We start from the raw sequence: 12,208 nt of genomic DNA, 5'->3' as shown, positions 1-12,208 counted from the left end.
AAAAAAAAAGAGTTGAAAAATAAGTGAGAATGATCTCACAAGCATTGGTTATTGAAACTAGGGTCCAAAAGAGTGAATTTGACCCTAGTTGTTGCATGAATCTTCCCTTGTGTTTAAAAGTTGATTTCTGCCATTAAAAGTGAGTTTAAGTGTCAATTTCATTACTTCGCTTTCTATTACCTTTGTTTCACTTTACCTTTCTTTGTTAAACCATTACCCTTAGCCCCGTTACAACCCTCAACTTCTATCTTGATGTTATGTATTCAATATGTGGAGTTTGGAATTGATATGAGCTTATGGAATCACTGGTTCTCATTCTAAGTAGTAGCATTCCATTCATGAGATCATATACATGTTAATAATTCCAGAAAATGCTTTCCTTGTTATAACATATGTGAGTGTTCGTCTACATGTTTACATCAATCTTCTCACATATACCTAGTGTAGGGAGTGTAGTCAGAAAATCTGTGTGAAAAACGAGTGCATATCTTGTAAGGATTTGAGCAAATTCTCTAAGGCATGTTACTACATTCAAAACATGGTTTTAAATGCTTAATTGCGAACTAGTATGTGGTAACTATGATTAAGAATGTACTTAAGGGTAAAGATGGCTAAATTCTGTGGGAATAATGATTTTTAACTTGTCATGTGCATTGGAAATCCCTGAAACGATTGTTGGAAGGTGTAGGTTGTGTTTTACGTGTTTAGTGTCGTTTTGTTTATTTGTTTTTATTCTGTTTTGCTCGAGGACTAGCAAAAGATAAGTGTGGGGGAGTTTGATAGGAGCATATTCATGCGACTTAAATGGCTTGTTCTCGTGCATTTACGTTATGTTTCTCTAGTTATTTTAGTTCTTTATGCTTCTTTTGTGTGTTTTCAGGTTCTAAGGGCTTAGGGAGCAAGAAAGTGCATTTTGAGGCTATTTGGAGCATTTTTGGGCATGGATTGGATAGCTTATCCATGGAGCCAAAGTTTGGACGAAATTGAAGACTTGAAGTAGGAAAGTTAAATCCTAAAAAGACCTCATGTTTGAGCATCATTGAAAACTCCTACGCATTTTAGAACACAAAAACAACATTCCTAGCAACCTTAGGACATTGTCGTGTGTTTCCTTGTGTCTCCCTTCCTTGCCATGCAAGGAAGGGCTTTGTTCCCTATTTTAAATACTTAAACACTACCACTTATCATTCACCACATATCATTCACCACTTATCATATCATACATTCATTTATCACTTATCATAATCATTCACTTATCACTTAACATATCATACACTTATCACTTATCACTCATAATCACCTACAACATCCACCTACTTCACCTACAACATCCACCTACTCACCTACAACATCCACCTACTTCACCTACAACATCCACCTACTTCACGTACAAATGACATAGCCATATGTTCCCTCCACTACTCCTATAAATACCCTTGCATTCATTCATTTAGGGAGGATCTCATTTTCATACACAACATACCACAAACACTTCCATCTTCTCCCTAGCCGTGAGTCTCTCCATTTTCTGCACCATTTCCTTCCCTTTCTCCTCCATTTCTTCCATTTCCATAATCCCCCAATCCATTCAACACACCAACAACATCCCTTAGTCCTTGTGCTACAACGAAGACGAAGAGAAGAGGGCCTAAACGTTCATACAATTCACGTTTGAGTTGTTGGAATGTTTACGCGTTTCTTTGATTTCAATGTTTAAATTCAATTCTCTTTGTTTTGTAATATGAGGAATGGAAGAGAAGAGTGCCTAAACGTTCATACAATTCAAGTTTGAGTTGTTGGAATGTTTAGGTGTTTCTTTGATTTCAAAGTTATGAGGAACTAAACCCTTTTTGGCTAGGGGTGATTTCAATACCATGATTATTTATGTGATATGAATTGATGAATTCCGGTTATGAACTCTTGATTCGTGAATGCAATTGGCTTAACTATTTGATGATTAACTTATTTGTGTTTGTTGATTGAGGGTCGACACTTAATTAGCATGCATGAATATGTGGCTAAAGTTTAAGATGTTTCACATAATCGTTACTAACTTATACTTGAAAGTAGTGAAGGTCGCTTGTCACGATCGCGTTAAGTTTAATTCTTAGCATGAGTAACATGATGTCATAGTTGCAAATGCTTTGTCAATGCTTATGGTTTTCATTATTCTTAATGATCTTCGATTGTATCTCTATTATGATGACATGTAGGGAACTTTTGAGAATGTTTTGGGTTGTCGAATGATGCCATCCAATCCAATAATATAAGGAAAATCTGAGGGTTAACTAGTGATGTCACGGTTAATTTGGGGCATTGTCGTTCATAATTCAATGAAGGAATAACTGGAAATTGATTCATATGCATAAATATCATGTGTAGAGAAAGAACCCTTAGCTAGCTTCCCATCCATTCATTTCCGTCAAATCCATATTTACAATTGGTTTTGTTTCCAAGTATTCATTTTAGTTTAAATTCGTCCAAATCCAATTCCCCCCTATTTCGTTGAAGTCTTAGTCTTAATCTTTCTTATTTTTAGTTTTGCTTTCTTCGAGCATTAAATAGTGTTTTATATTGTGTTTTTATGTTTTTAAGTCAATTTAGAAGGTTTTAGCAAGCCCTCCTAATCCCCGGTCTAGAACGATCCCTCACTTATCCATTCTACTACAATTGTCAAACGAGGGTTTAATTTGTGCGCGTATAAATCTCGCATCAAATCACTTCAATGAGACAGTTTTTTCGTTGTTAAGGGGAGATAAGAACGTTAACGTTCCTATAGAATGACGCGAATTTGTGTGGACGTTGCCCACTATGTCTCATCTCGATCCTCATACCTCACAAATGCAATGAGCAAGTGTGATGAATTCTAGCTTTCAAAATGTTTCTCCAGACATACTCCTATGATCTAGCTAAAGTGATGAGATCATATACCAGGTGAAAACTTGCCTGCAATGATAGACATACCTAATAGGCGTTGAGTCAACATCCCCGAAGGGTGTGCCACCCTTATTGGATGGTTTGGCCGCCCTTGTTAGACGGTCCAGTACACTGATGAATAGCCAATCAATTTGTCTCAGCCTGAAACACAATAGTTTACTTGGTTTATATGATTCACTTCCCTAGAATAGAAAGGTCATGGCACAAAATGAATCTATACTCGATGGCTATTTCAAATCATTTTCATCCCATGAGATTAATCCGGATTACTCCTTAGACTTGAAGTCTTGGTCTAGTATACTAGTTTGGATGAGATATGGAATAGGAATAAGATTATCATCGATGATATTTTCACTTATACAGTAGCTACCGACATAAATGAAAAGAAACGATATCGAACCATGTTCTATTGATTAGTGACAACGTAAAACTAATTGGACAACTGAAATTACAATCCAGGTTAAATTCCTTACTAAAGTGTGTTTGGACCTATCGTTCCTATACTACCAAAGGTAACCTTGCTGTGTTACAAGTGGGAAAGGAAGCATAGTGAGATGAATGAAATAGTGCAAAGTAATGCACATCTTACGGTACAAGGTTTCTCTTAAACGCTCTGTGATTGACCGCAGCATTATGAAATATGGTTCGTGGAACCCAAAAGACCTTTATAGGAAGAAGCTTTTGCACAAACGGTTCAAGCTAACATGCAGTATCAACAAACAACCACTCAACTTTTGCAAATTCTTCAGCAAGGGGAGCAAGCAAATAATCGAGCAATAGTAAATTTGAAAAAGCAAGTTGGTCAAATTGCTTCGATATTGATTGAAAGAGACCAAGAAATATTTCTAAGTGAACCTGAAGCTAATCAAATTGAGTAAGATGTGTGCCATGAACAAGATAGTGCCATCACCATATTGAGAAGTGATGAGGACATGGTATAGTGCCATCACCACATTGAGAAGTGAGGAGGACATTGACAACCATCTGGTTAAACTAAATGAAGATAAAGAAAAGAAAGAGAATTCAATGTTGGAGGACCCTCTGCTTGAGCTGACTAGTTAAGTTATCACCATCAAGAATTCACTTTCTCAAGTAAAACAAATTGTTGACAGGGTACCGAATTTAAAAGTATTTGAAGAAAATCCATCTCCCCCAAAAAATTTCCGAGTGTTAGATATTCTTTGACTCCACTAATCTTAAAGTTCCAAATTCATTCTTTCTGCATGCTTCCATGGATCCACTTGAAGTTCACTTACCAAAATATGGAAGAAATTTTGGAGTTGAACCAAAAATTGAAGTTATACACGATCAACTCAGTTTCATTCCAATGGCTAAGATATGGTGGAAAAGTCAACGGACAAAGGTGAAGAAGAAAAAGATGTTTGGAGCTTTGAAATTGAAGAAGCAAAAATATCCAGTGCCTAATTGTCTTCCATTCACACTAAATTTTAAAGCTACAAGGTGGAAGGCAAGGAAAATGAAGAAGATTGATGGAGTTGTTCCCCATTTGAATGATCCATCATCCTTCACTTAATTTCGACATAGTCTGGCTCATGACTATAAAGAAGCGTCTAAATATTTCCTTTGTTTCATAGTTTTCATGTTGTTTTTGGAGTCAGTTTTAATTTCCTTCATGATTTCAGGAACAATGGTCAACAAAGATTCAAGTTTGGGGGAATTCATTACAAGGCATGACTCATCATGCTTCATCATGCATAACAAAGATTCAAGTTTGTTATGCTTTCTTTGTTTTAAACATTGAGGACAATTTTAGTTTAAGTTTCGGGGGTGGAGATTTAAGTTTCTAATTGAATTAAAGCATGAAAAATCATTGCCATATACTTCATTTTTGCCAGTTTGAGTGTGACATCCCGTCCAAAATTTATATATTTTATTCCCTAACCTAGGAAAATTACGAATATGCCTCTGAAGGACTAAATGGAAATCCTTCATGGATATTGAATCCTTTTTACTTTTTGTTTCCTTTGCACATCTTCTTAGGTAGCACGTGTTCTTACGAACACATGAAAATGAACGAACAGTAAATCGGACAACTTATGCATGTTTCCCAATGAGGGGCAAAATGATAATTTTGCACCCTCGGGAAGTTATTATTTGTTCATCAAGACAACAGTGAATTTTCAACTTTACGGGCTGTAGACTATAATATCAATGGCTTATTTGTTGGGTTCGTTAAGCAAGTAGGCAAGTAAGCCTATCTACATTGGTATTTTATTATTAGGCCTCATTCCTAATTAATTATTATTTGGGCTTAACCCAAAGACACACATATATATTCTCATAGTACTCGACAATACGAATGCTTGGGCGCAAACGGAATCGAATTTGCAGTCACAATGAAGATTTTATGAAACATCGAATACTAAGGGCAAATTGGTAATTTCATGTTGGGAAGATATTTAGTGTTTTGTTTTGCGAGCCACCTCAGGTCCACACCCCACTCCTCCCTTGTCCCTGTGTCCCCTTCCAGAACTCTCGAACCTCTCTTTTCATTTCCATCATTTCAATCTTTTTTTTAACTCTCTCATTTCACTATCTATTTTCTATCACCTCTTAGACTCTCATTTCCCTCTCAACTGTCGCCCCTCTTCTCTCTGTGCACAGATCAACACAGAAGCCATCAACCTTCACCACTGACATCCATATTTGAAGTAAGTCAAATAACACATAAAACTTAGACCCTTCAACCTCTCATTATCTTCTCTCACCTCTGTAGGCACAGAAAATGCAGACTGCGGAAGCTACTGTCCTTCCACGAATCCAACGAGGCTACCACCATCTCCGGCATTGGTAAGCCTCGGGTCACCTCCCTCAATGCACAGAAGCAAATAAGGAGACCACTGTCGCCATTTTTCACTGTAAACTCCACTATGCACAATTAGGGTAAGCCTCAGGATTTTTCAAATTCTCTTTTTAATGATAATCTGGTACTATTTATAACATTTGTATATGGTTTGGAGGAAGGTTAATGCAGAAAGGATGAAGGGGAGACTTCCCCACTTTTAGGCCATTTTTTTGGTCAATTATGATCATTACTCGGTCTCGAAAATGTATAGATCTATTCCTTACATTCCTAACTCCACCTTGGTTATTGAATCATTGATTTTGGTTGAAAATTGAGCCAGAAATCAACTCTGGAAATCAGCCTAAAAATTGGCCAAGCCCCTGTCTTCACGAGGAAGACGAGTACTATTGTACTTGCGAGCATATGAGGGGCACATGGTGGCTGGTGAGTGTAGCACGTGGCTACCTGTGCAGCCACCTAGTGGTAGGATGTGACAACGTGTGCAGAAACCTAAAGTCCTTCCTTAGGTTTCTTGATGTGCTGAATTCGAATTCGAATCTGAATCCGCCCTTTGTTTTATGAAATTCAACAGTTTTAAAATAGTTCCTTTATTAACCATACTTTGTACAAAAATGCGTATTTATGTTAGTACATTATATATTTATGTAAATAGTTTTGTTTCTAGGTGAAACGCATCGCAAGGATCTTTGATGCCCGTGAGGCAGGTTTGACTCGGCAACATGATTTATGAGTAGGTTTTTGCTTTTAATTAGTATATATTTATTTAGTTTTCATAAATATTTAATAATGATATTTCTACGTGCTATAATTAAATTAAGGTTTACAAGAAGTGTCGTAATAATGAGAATTATGAAATCATCATAAATCCTACGGGATGCACAAGTATGTGTACTATTTGGGGATGCCTTAATTGTATTTACGGCCATGAATAGTATTATATTGACTAGAATTATCGAATTACCGTGGCATGATCATATTTATGTTAACTGCTCACCATGCATGCTACACTAAAGTTACTCGCCTAGGCCAGGGCCAACCTTCATGTGTATGTTTACATCGCACCGATATGCTTACTTTGGATCCATTGTAGGTGTCAGTTCTCCTATATTGCTATAGGAAATTAGGACTCGTATGTGACATACATAGTGTCAGTCTTTACGTGATTGTAGTACTATAGTGTAAATCATTTTACACCTAGTGCTGTTCATGTCAGAATATCTCTGCATGAGCTCATGTGTCAGCATATGTCGATGAGCACTCGACTTTTATATGTTTGTTTATGCGATATATTGTGATTACCGAATGTTATATGTTTTATATGTTAAATATTGTGATTTACCGCATTTATGAAATATTGATGTTTATAGTAGTTGTTCTTGTATTATACATAGTACAATATATATATTTGGAAACTATACTTAGTTTACAGTGAGGGATTATACATTTTTGAAAAGGATTTTACAAAACTTTATTTTTTAGGCTCACTCACCCTTATTTTTCGCCCCTCCTGAGTTTAGTGGCAGAGCTCTTGTGTCGACGAGGATTTTTGGGAATGGTTGATATAAGAGACTATTTTCGATGGTATAATTCTTATTTTATTTTTACTGTACCCTATTTATGCTCTGACATCACATGTGAAATGGGTTCAATCTCGCTCACATGCGCACCCTTGTATTTAGTGACTTTTAGGTTTAAGTTTATTCTCATTTTCCACATCACCACTCTATATGGCTTCATCACCTTTTTGGTATCAGCCAACATAACTTGATTTGGAGTCCAGATGAACATTCCAGATCGGGATGTGTCATTGAGTCGAATTGGATGCCCAGTTTTCCTTTGTCTAATTGAATTTGGTTGACCCAAAGTCACATGTACGGTGGGTACAAGAGTGAGAGTCAAAGTCAGTCAAAATTGGTTAAATCAGGTTTTGAAATTTGTTTTTCTTATTGATTTGGTCATCGGCTTCTTTATTCAAATTGAGCTATTTGTGTCCATATTAGGTAGCTTAATTAGTCGTTTGGCCTTTTGGCATTACTTGTAAAAAAAAATTGTCATGAAAATTAACCTATAGAAATAAAAAAATGTCAAACAAATAAAAACGATTTTCTTTTTCTTGAGTCGTTTCTTTTAATTAGACCTTCCATAAGTCAAGGTCACATTCTTATTTGAATTGGTTCTTTTTATGTGAAATTTTAGTTGCTGTATATGGTTAATCAAATTCTTACACGATCATTCTCAAGTTTATTTTATTCAAACAACCAATGTTAGTATGACTAACTCTTAACTTCGAGAATTGTATGTAGATTTTTGGGTGAAAACTTATTGAACCCTTGTGAGATTTTGAGCCTCTTGCAGATCCTTTTTCTGTGAGTTTCATGATTGCATTATCATTCACTAGAACTTGCTTCAATATCTCTTGAGGCGAAATGCTAAGTCATGCAACATTAGGGAGATGATTTTGGCCATGTTTGGATCATTTGAGCCTTTCTAACCAACCTCTTATATTATATTATCCCTAGTTACCCTTTGAAACCAAACACTTAGCCTTTTCTTTCATCACCCACAATCATCCTTACCTATTTAACTTATATTAGCCATACATTATAGCTTAGGAGATACTACGATGATAGGGAAGGAGATAATGGTTGAGTTCTACAACAAAGAAGTGGCGCGTATTGAGGTACCATGTGTCATATTATTATTAATATTATTGTGTTAAAAAAAAAAAGAGAAACAAACAAATCGAAAAAAGAAGAAAAGAAAAGAAAAGAAAAAGTATCGAAGAAATTTAAAAAGTGTGAGTTCAAAATTTGTTCCATTCTTACAGCATGAGTCCTGGACGCCAATAATCGAAAATAAGTTTGAAAAGATAGTCGACCGAATTACATAATGAATATATCTTGGTATTTCTTAAGCTTTTGTTTTTCCCTATCCTTTCTTGCATAGCCCATACCCTAGCCTAATATTACAACCCTTGTAAAGACCTTTGATCTTTGATGTTGTAATTATTTACATTAGTGGAGGGTTGATATGAAGAGTAAGTTTAAGGGGTTTATATTGCTTATCATGATTTGAGTGAAACACTTTGCTCCTTAATGTGTGATCTTTTTTGCGAGTGATATTCATGGTGGAGGATTTGAAGTTGGTTTGCATATACCTATCCAGGTTGAGTAAGTTGTATTGATATTGGTTATTTCACTCATTACACTTGAGAATGTTATGTAAGGTTTGGTTAATTCTATTTGGAAAAGTATTTAATTCTTTTAAGTTTGGTGACCTTTTGTAGATCGCACCAAGTCTAATTTATGGAAGGTCTATTGTTTTTCTTGATGTCTTTTATTTTTGTTTTGCTCGATGACTAGCAAACATTAAGTTTGGGGGTATTTGATAGGTCCATTATTTCTCATATTTTCATGTTAATTATCCCTAAGTTTTGTTAAGGAATTGATTATAAAAGAGCCTTATTACTTTGCTTTCCTTCATTTCAACCAATCTGCGTAATTATGACGTTTTTGGTGATAAATCGACTTTCCGAAGGAATTTTGATGCAAGGCCAATTGGAGAATAAATCTAAGAGGTTGAAGATCATTGTATCCAAATTTCATAATTTCCCATGTAGTCGTTCATTCTAGTTTTACAAGTCAATCTCGCAAGAGTTGCATTCTCGTCAGAATTACGCAGTTGTGCGAGAATGAAGATTGCGAGCCATTCCCGATTTTTCCTAGTGGCATACGATATGTGCTTGGAAAGATAGGACATAACATTATGTTTCTTTTCCAAAAGATAAATTGACCCCAAAATTGGTGTGCAAGACAGAAGATGTGTTTCCCAAGCCAAAAATGATTTTTTCCTAGTTTGTGTCTTTAATTGTTTAGGAGTTTGTTTTATTGTTGGAGAGTTTCTTCAATACCTTTTAGGGCTTTCTTTGTATAATTAAGGTGTCCTAATCTCTCTCTACAGATCGACGCACACCATTACACAATTCACCATCGCCATATTTCACGAAGAAGAGCTCAGAGACTTGCCTTGCCATGGACTCCGGGTTCTATCTTTCTTTTATTTTTACTTCTATGTGTGACTAAGTTATTTTCTAAGGTTTATGGTGAAGCCATGACATGAATATTTGCAAAGTACTTGTTAATTGTTATTCGATTATATGTCATATTATATTCTTAATCCTTGTGCGTATTTTACTTCTGATTTGATTTTCTAATGACTGATCACATTTAGGAATTTTGCATCTAGATATTTGGATAAATATATGAGGATGACCGATCAATTAGTTTTATTGGAATTAAGATTAAGAAGAGTAGACAAACTAGTGAGGATGACCAATATCAAGCTGGTCCTACTTGGTTGACATGATTCTTCTATGCATAATGGGTTTTTATGTGTTTAATTGTATGCCAAACCAATAGGATATAATTATATGTAGAGGTACACGAGTTGATGCCTAACCACGGATTAATTCATACCTTAGAAAGAACAACCTTTACATTGGCATGATAATTGGATGGTAGTTGGCTCTAGGAAAAGTAAATAGGATTGTTGTTGGTGGATTCATAACCTTAGACTTCCATTGTTTCTCAATTTCTTCTTGTGTAGTGTGTTTATTTTAATTAATTATCTTTTCCTTTTCTTGTTAAGTTTAGTCTTAGTCAATTATTCAATTCAATATATCCTTTGTTTGTTTAATTAATTTAGCATGATTAATCGGTTCAATTGGTAATAAAGCAATTCATGTGCGATAGACCTCATATTTGTATATATTATTACAATTGATTCGTGCGTTTGCAAGTTTAATTTGATTTAAATTAATTTATTATTTAGGTTAGTTTAAATACACATCAATGAGCAACAGAAAATTGAAATATTGGCCATACAAAGAGATTGGCTAAGAAGGCAAGCTCAATTGTACATCAGCTGCTCAAACTAACGTACAAGTCAGCCTATAGATTGGACTGTCATGATTTTTGGATATGTTATAGAAAAGATGATAAGGAGAAACTATTAAGATAAAGTATTTTTGTTTGAGCTCAGTAAGTTGGAGTTTTGAATCTCCAAACATGACTGCAGGGTTTTCTGTGGGTTTTCAAGGCTGTGATAGTATTTTGATGATCTAGAATGAATGGACCAATTGGATCTTTCTGGGATTTGGATATGTTATGGTAGGGAGCAATAGGAAAAACTTTTATGAATTAAGTGTTTCGATTTGAGCTACAGAAAATGGGGTATAGGTACTCATAATATAGTTGTCCAGTTTTTAGCGGGATTGGAGACTGGGTTGGTATTTCACACATTTAGGATCATCTCACCTTGGATTCTTCTGAAATTTGGATATATTTTAGGTACTGGGCAAATGAACAACTTTCATGAACGAAATATTTGAATCTGAGCTACAGATGATGGTGTTTTGGTTGGTTAAATAGGTAGGACGAAATTCTAGTTTTTGGATATCTTTCTTTTGAAGAAGATGAAAGTGATGGTGAGTTTGGTGGAGATACTATTAGGTAAGCTTGAATGCATTTTCTGCGATATTTCTTTCACAGATTCTCAGGGTGGAGTAAAGGTAGATTTTCGATGGTTTGGTGGGAGTGCTTCTCATGGCAATGATCTCAAAATGTAAATCTATAAACAACACAAGGTTTAAGTAGTTCGCCAAATCGACTACATCCATTAGGGTTTGCTTTCATTTGTATTTCACTATATATGAGAGACTTACAAAACTCAATAAAAGATGGCTTAAAGCCTTTACATAAGGTAAAACAATGGATGATGAAAGAGGAATAGTCTCAAAAGGAAAAGACTTCATCTTGCTGGTGCGATGTTGTTCTTGTGTTCTTCCCCTAGTTCTTTTTATGGAGAAAGAAATGAAATCTTCAATTAAGCCTTCAATGATACGTTTCATACTTTGTGCTACACTTGGACATCTAGCATTAGAAACATTAGTAATTAATGGTGCTTATAATCATTATCATGCATGTGGACAAATACTCAAAGGCCACATCCATACTATATGAGATATAAAATCCCACCTCAACCTATCTAGAGTAGTGATTAACCCCTTCTCTTAATTCTCTAATGGTTGCCAAAACACCACTTAGCCTTTGTTAGAAAAATCAGCCAAACTCGTATAATCCCATCTTAATCTTAGCTCTCCAATTCAAACTAAAAACATGTCTAATTAAATACGAATATGAAATAATACTAGCTAGTTCTGAAATAATTTTGTAACAAAATGATCTTACGTTCAGACAAGTTTACATATCGAAAGTATAGGTTCTTGTATAAAAGAAATCTAACAAAACCGTTACATTTGGAATAAATACAAGTACCTACACACACACACACACACACATATATATATATATATATATATATATATATATATATATATATATTATAATACGGGGTGTTACACTTGCCACCACTTTGACTCATCTT

At 35.1% G+C, this 12,208-nt stretch overlaps 1 long non-coding RNA gene across 2 annotated transcripts; it reads left to right on the top strand.

Annotated features, from left to right (window-relative positions):
* Positions 1-5,483: 5,483 nt before the first annotated feature.
* LOC148695050 (uncharacterized) lies at positions 5,484-9,940 on the top strand. Of its 2 annotated transcripts, XR_015965709.1 has the most exons (4): positions 5,484-5,609; positions 5,675-5,841; positions 6,429-6,494; positions 9,725-9,940. It is a non-coding gene; the product is annotated as an uncharacterized LOC148695050 (long non-coding RNA). The 2 variants fall into 2 exon arrangements; XR_015965710.1 differs by lacking the exon at positions 6,429-6,494.
* The last annotated feature ends 2,268 nt before the right edge of the window (positions 9,941-12,208 follow it).

The sequence above is a fragment of the Pyrus communis genome, chromosome 8, assembly GCF_041283825.1.
Source record: "Pyrus communis isolate YQ-2024b chromosome 8, ASM4128382v1, whole genome shotgun sequence".
NCBI lineage: Eukaryota > Viridiplantae > Streptophyta > Magnoliopsida > Rosales > Rosaceae > Pyrus > Pyrus communis.
Note: the sequence above shows the minus strand (reverse complement) of the source record. Positions and strands in the feature narration are given on the sequence as shown.